The sequence below is a fragment of the Schistocerca piceifrons genome, chromosome 2 (genome assembly GCF_021461385.2).
Source record: "Schistocerca piceifrons isolate TAMUIC-IGC-003096 chromosome 2, iqSchPice1.1, whole genome shotgun sequence".
NCBI lineage: Eukaryota > Metazoa > Arthropoda > Insecta > Orthoptera > Acrididae > Schistocerca > Schistocerca piceifrons.
The window spans coordinates 461,808,614-461,815,757 of NC_060139.1; positions in this window are offsets into that span (position 1 = coordinate 461,808,614).

Sequence of the window (7,144 nt, forward strand, 5' to 3'; positions counted from 1 at the left end):
TTTCAAGCCCTCTTTGGGCGTCTGTGAGAATATTGGTCCTTTCAGACAGACGAACGTGCAGGGAGGAGTCGGATTGTGTGTACATCTGATTTGGAAGATAAGTGGATATTGGGCCAAACCTTAGTAAGCTCCAGACAAGTGACCCGTCAATATGATGTAAGCCAAATTACACTTATCCGTAGCCTAGATAAGAACCAGTACTATTTCTATCACGTGCGGCGAGTGCACGGATTGGATCAGAAGAGGTTCTCTCTGGTTTCGTGCGGCTAACAGAAGTGGTAAAGGCTGCCAGTCTTGCTTGCGAGATGAAAGCAGAGCTGACCATTTGCAGCATAGTCGACAGAACCGATTGCGGACGTCTGGTACAGAGCCGAGTGGAGGATCTGAATGAGAGGTTCAGACGGTTCGGCGACCGAGAAGGCTGCAGATTCCTTGACTTGCGCCAAAGGGTGGTTGGGTTTCGGTTTCCGCTGTATGGGTCAGGAGACCTCTATACGCGGGAAGTGACTACATGGGTAGCAGGGGCTGTGTGGCATCGACTGGGCGGTTTTTTAGGTTAGAGGCTTCGGGAAAACACAAGAAGGGCTTCATTAGCAAAGGTTGCAGCCCGGACAAAGGAAGAACGTAGATACAGGAACCATCGATATTACAGTTGTAAATTGTCGTAGCAGTGTTTAGAAAGTACCAGAGCTCCAAGCGCTAATAGAAAGCACTGATGCTTGAATAGTTGTAGGCACTGAAAGCTGTCTAAGGCCGGAGATAAGCTCAACCGAAATTTTTGCGAATAACCTAACAGTGTTCCGAAAGGATAGGTTAAACACGGTTGGTGGTGGCGTGTTGCTGTTAGAAGTAGTTTATCTTGTCTGAAATAGAAGGAGATAGTTCCTTTGAGTTACTCGTAGCATGGACAGAGGTCGATGTTAGCAACCGGGATAAAATAATAATTGGATCTTTTTCCGGACCTCCCAATTCAGATGATACATTTACTGAAATGTACAAAGAAAACTTGAGTTTAATTTCAAACATGTACCCGACTGATACGATTATACTTCGTGCTGACCTAAATTTACCCTCGATATGTTAGCGAAAATACATGTTTAATTCCGGAGGTAAGCACAAAACATCACCCGAAATTGTGCTAGGCGCATTCTCTGAAATTATATCGAGCAGTTAATTCATGAGCCCACGAGAACAGTAAATGGTTGCGAAAACACACTTGACCTCTTAGCAAAAAATAATCCTGAGTTAATAATGAGCAGTAAAACGGATACAGGGATTAGTGAACACTGGGTTTTCGTAGCGAGACTGAATATTGTAAAACAAAAACCCTCCAAAAATAAACGGAAAATATACTTGTTCAATAAAGCCTTCCTGAGAGACAATCTCCACATCTTACAAATTAACAATATAAGTGTAGACCAGAAGTGGCTTGGATTCCAAGAAATAGTATCGGCAATAATTGAGAGATTTATATCAAATAAATTAACTACCCACGGAGCTGATCCTCCTTGGTACACTAAACGGGTCAGGACACTGTTGCAGAAACAACGAAAGAAACATGCCAAATTTAAACATACGTAAAATCCCCAAGATTAGAGATTTTTACAGAAGCTCGAAATTTAGGGTGGACTTCAATGTGAGAGGCTTATAATAGTTTCTACAACGAAACTTAGCCTCGAAACCTGACAGAAAATCCATAGAGATTCTGGTCGTATGTGAAGTATGTTAGCGACATGACACAATCAGTGCCTTCTCTGCGCGCTATCAATGGAGATACTATCGAATACCGTGCTGCCAAAGCAGAGTTACTAAACACAGCCTTCCGAAATGCCTTCACCAAAGAATAAGAAGTACGTATTCTAGATTTCGAATCAAGAACAGCTGCCAACAAGAATAACGTAGAAGTACCTATCCTCGGAGTAGTGAAGAAAGTGAAATCACTTAATAAAAGCAAGTCTTCTGGTCCAGACTGAATACCAATTAGGTTCATTTCAGAGTATAATGATGCAATAGTTTCCTACTTAACAATCATATACAACCGTTCGTACCACGAAAGATCCGTACCCAAAGACTGGAATGTTGAACAGATCACACCAATACTCAAAAAGGTAGTAGGAGCAGTCCACTAAATTATAGACCCATATCATTTGCGTCGGTATGCAGCAGGAGTTTGGAACATATACTGTGTTTGAACATTATGAATTACCTCGAAGAAAACGGTCTATTGACACACAGTCAACATGGAGTTAGAAAACATCGTTCTTGTAAAACACAACTAACTCTTCATTCGCATGAAGTGTTGAGTGGTATTGACAAGGGATTTCAGATTGATTCCGTATTTCTGGAAGGCTTTTGACATTGTACCACGCAAGCGGGTTGTAGTGAAATTGCGTGCTTACCGAATATCGCCTCAGTTATGTGACTGGATTCGTGATTTTCTGTCAGAGAGGTCACAGATCGTAGCAACTGACGGAAAGCCATCGAGTAAAACAGAAGTGATTTCTTACGTTCCCCAAGGTAGTGTTAAAGGCCCTTTGCTGTTCCTTATCAGTATAAACGATTTGAGAGACAATCTGAGCAACCATCTTAGGTTTTTTGTAGATGAAACTTGTTTATTGACTAATAAAGTCATCAGAAGACCAAAACAAATTGCAAAAGGATTTAGAAATGATATCAGTACGGGTCGAAAATCGGCAGTTGATACTAAATAACGAAAAGTGTGACATCATCCACATGAGTGCTGAATGGAATCCGTTTGATTTCGGTTATATGATAAATCAGTCAAATCTAAGGCCATAAATTCAACTAAATGCTAGGAATTACAATTACGAACAACATAAATTGGAAGGAACACAAAGAAAATGTTGTGGGGAAGGCTATCCAAGGACTGAGTTTCATTGGCAGGATACTTCGAAAATATAACAGATCTAGCAAGGAGACTGCCCACACTACGCTTTTCCGTCCTCTTTTAGAGGGATTCTTACCAGACAGGATTGACCGAGTACATCGAAAATGTTCAAAGAAGGGCAGCACGTTTTGTATTTTCGCGAAATATGAGAGAGAGTGCCACTGAAATGATTAAGAGTTTGGGGTTGACATCATTTAAACAAAGGCGTTTTACGTTGCGGTGGCATCTTCTCACGAAATTCCAATCACCAACTTTCTCCTCCGAATGCCAAAACATTTTGCTGACGCAGACCTACACAGGGAGAAACGATCACCACAATAAAATAAGGGAAATCAGAGCTCGTACGGAATGATACATGTGATCGTTCATTCCGATCTCTATACGAGACTGGAATAACAGAGAATTCTGAAGGTGGTTCGATGAACCCTCTGCCAGGCACTTAAATGTGATTTACAGGGTATCCATGTAGATTCAGATGTAGTATATCAGCAGCGGATTTCCCTCTACAGAAAGGATTTGTCGATGGTTTTTGCACCAGACCGTCACATTTACGGGATTTCTCTAGTCAGTCCTCTTTACCGACAAAGAAACCTTTATCAGAAATGCTATCATCAAGCTGCATAATCGTCATCTGTGGGCTATAGACAATACTCAGGAAATGGTTAAGGCGTCTCATTAACTTCACTTCACCATCAATGTTTGAGTACGGATTCTTGGTGGCCACATACTTATACCGGTTATTATTGCACAATCCATCTACGGATGAGCGTACCTAGACTTCCTGCGGAACACTAATTAGGCTACTGGAGAATGTACCTTCGGCAATACCATCGGTTATGCGGTTTCTCCACGACGGAATGCCATCCCACTACTGCATAATAGTCCCTGGATCTTCAGCTCTGGGAGCATCTGACAAGCTTTGCGTATGCTGAACCAGTTCCTGATGTCCAGACCCTTCAACAGCGAGTTCACAAATTCCGTGACGCTATTCGGAGAGAAATCGAACGTATAAAGGAGTGTGACAATCCATGATGCGACGTGTGAACGCGTGCATTGCATCACATGGAGTTCACTTCGGACATCTGTTATGAAGTGGATGTGATACAGCTCTGTAGTGTGTTCCGGGACGATATGTTGTTGTTGTTGTTGTTGTTGCACACCCACAATCCACTTCCAGACACATGTTCGTCGGACACTTTTTCCTTCATTTTCATTCAAGGATCCATCCCTACAGTTTGCCAATTTTATTAATGTCCACCCTAAATTTATATACACGGTAACTTGGTTAAACTTTTGAGTGCAAATATCTCTGGAACAAAAATAGATATTGAAAAACGACTTTCACCAACACGACTGTAAGAAATGAATTAAAATAAGTACTATGCGACACTCCAAAACGAAAGCAAATATTAGTTTCAACATGGACTTACAATTTTTCTTTAATGGTCACGCTAAATTACTTCTTATGCAATCAATAACACGAAAAACCACAAAAAGTGTGCCGTTAGTTGCATCGCAATACGTCATTTACATCACGAGAAGTTGACACTTGAATTAAATTAAACGCGCCGCTGTTGCATATCTCGAAAAGCAACCGTGAACTCCATGATGCTCGTAATCGCGGTGTGATTGACATACGTAATCTTACTTTCACTTTTGTCTCGAGGCCGAAAGTAATAACAGGGTTTCCTGTCACGAACACTGATATGTGGGGATCACGCTTGCATCTCGGGATGTACAATAGCAGTGCGATTCGTATATTTCAAGCGTCAATTTCGCATTGCAGTTTTTCGGGATGGAACTGACATATTGCGATGCAACCAACGCCATTCTTTTTGTGAATTTTTCGCGGTGCTGACTGCCTCATAAATAATATGGGGCGTCCAATTAAAATAACCTAAGTTTTTGTTGAGACATGTGTTTCTTTACATTTTAGATTGTCTCGCAGTATATCCTTTTATGATTCCCAGCCTTACACTCAAACCCGTCAAACTCGTTTTTCAGTGTCTATTGTTGTACCAGAGATATTTACGCTGAAACGCTTAACTGGACCACCTGCTACATGTTAGTATCAGAATTGTGATGCACATGATTACTTTTTTAAAAACTGAACTTAATCAGAAAATACACAAGTAGTCAGTTTGCTCAACATACTGCAGATACAAAAACTGAATTAATTAGTCTCAGAGCCCAGGTGGCGAATATGTGTTCTACATTAGAAGAGCATTTTCGCGAATGCAGGGGGCAAAATCACATATGAAACAAAATATATTAAATGTGAGCGAACAGACAGACAGCATGAAAATCATAGTTCAGGAAGAAGCTGATAAGAAAAATGTCATGAATGGGTCGTGAGAAGAATTTAGTATCGGCACCCATATCTCTAGTTCCAGGACCGAATGATACGTTCCATAATATTTTTAAGAACATTTGAGAGTTCTTTACCTTCTAAATAGGACAACAAGAAGAAAATTCATTTTCTGAGGCGGAAGCGGCAGTATAGGAAGGCTTTCACAAGCAATAATTTACGAATAGGCAAGATTTTTTTGCGACAGTTTAAACACTGGTGAGAAGGAGAACTGCTGAAGCTTGCTGTAGATTTAGTCAATCGTGATCTTATTTCGAGTAACATTTGAATAGATAAAATCTTACAGACGAACCCATTAGCGAGAGTCACTTAATTAGGGTAATAGTTGGTGGTAATCCTATTTATGTGAGGGAAAAGATGACTGATATAAAGTGGTCCAAGAAAAACGCTATATAAATCTGTGCAAAACAGTTATATATTTTGAATAAGATCAGGGAAGGCAAGACGTTTAGAAATAATAGACGTGAAATTCATACCAAGAGGAATAGGTATTACTTGGAGGTGAACAGACAAAATGTGGAACTTTGAACTAAGGAACATAGTGGACACAATTCAAAACTACAGAAAATTCGCGAAAATAATGGCCTCAGAGCTATGTTCAATCTCGATGATAGCCAACCTTAAATCATGATAGGATCCTAAACGCTAATTTCATAGTGTATGATGATGATAGCAGCTTGCAGTAACATTTATTGTTTTAAAACGACGTAGATACAAATGGTATAAAGACAAAACCGACAATCAGAGGAAATATTCGTATCAGATAGGTGAATCTTTAGTTCAGAGTTTGGAGACGATATCACCATTATGTCCAAAGAATTTTTATGAACCCAAACGCGTAGAATGGGACTATCCTGTAACACCAGTCATGGGTGTCAAGGTTGTAATAGTAGCAGAAAGTAAAGGCCAATCAGTCAGAGAGGAACTATTAATCACTTTTATTATAAACGTAGAAGTATTTAAATACTATTTTCTATAGGTAGCAAACTTGAATATATCAGTGTTATTATGGACTGACTGATTTGGGAAGCACAGAGTTACATTGGATTTTAATAATCTTGGTGTGAGTATACTGAAAGGAGTAAGGAAATGGTTTCTTCATTTTCAGATTTCTCCCTCTGTAAGTTTACTCTCTGATCTGGAACTAGTGCGACATACTGCTGGTATTTGTTTTTCTGTAAACACTACTGAAATAGAGATAGATGCTAAATGTAATCAAAGTAGTTCATTAGATGTGGAAGAACAAAGCGATTTGAAATCACTGTCAGTAGAATTGTGCACAGTTTTCTCGGATAACTAGGGACTTTTCAATGTGTGCGAGAGGAAGTTAAAAATTTAACAGCACTCAGACTTCCTTTAAACGTGCATGTGCCATATCGTCACAGTTAAGAAAAGCTGCTGTGAGAGAAATCGCAAAAACGATTAAACAGGGATTCAAATCAAATTATCGAAACAGAGACGGACGACTCTGTTCCTATGGAATATGAGCACAATGCATTATTAGCATGATTCTCACAGCTGGCTACCGGCAATAACACTTGCATCTAGGTTCAAGGAAGTACACAGCTCTCCTACATGAAGCACAGCTTAACAGTTCGGGGCGCTGACTTTTGGACCGATTATTTCAGTGTTTGTTCTCATTAGGGCGTTAGTTTTATCCCTAGGGAAACAGGTGTTACAAAAATAATTTACTGATGGGGATGGTGTATTAGTTACGATCAGAGCATGAAGTGAGAACGAAACCAAAGGAGAAAGGAATTACAATTACGGTAGCAAAATAGTTTGTTGGAAGGCGGGAGCTGAAAATTTTGCAGCATGCTACAGGTAGCTGAGGCACTAGATCAGATACCTCTTGGATAGGCGCAATT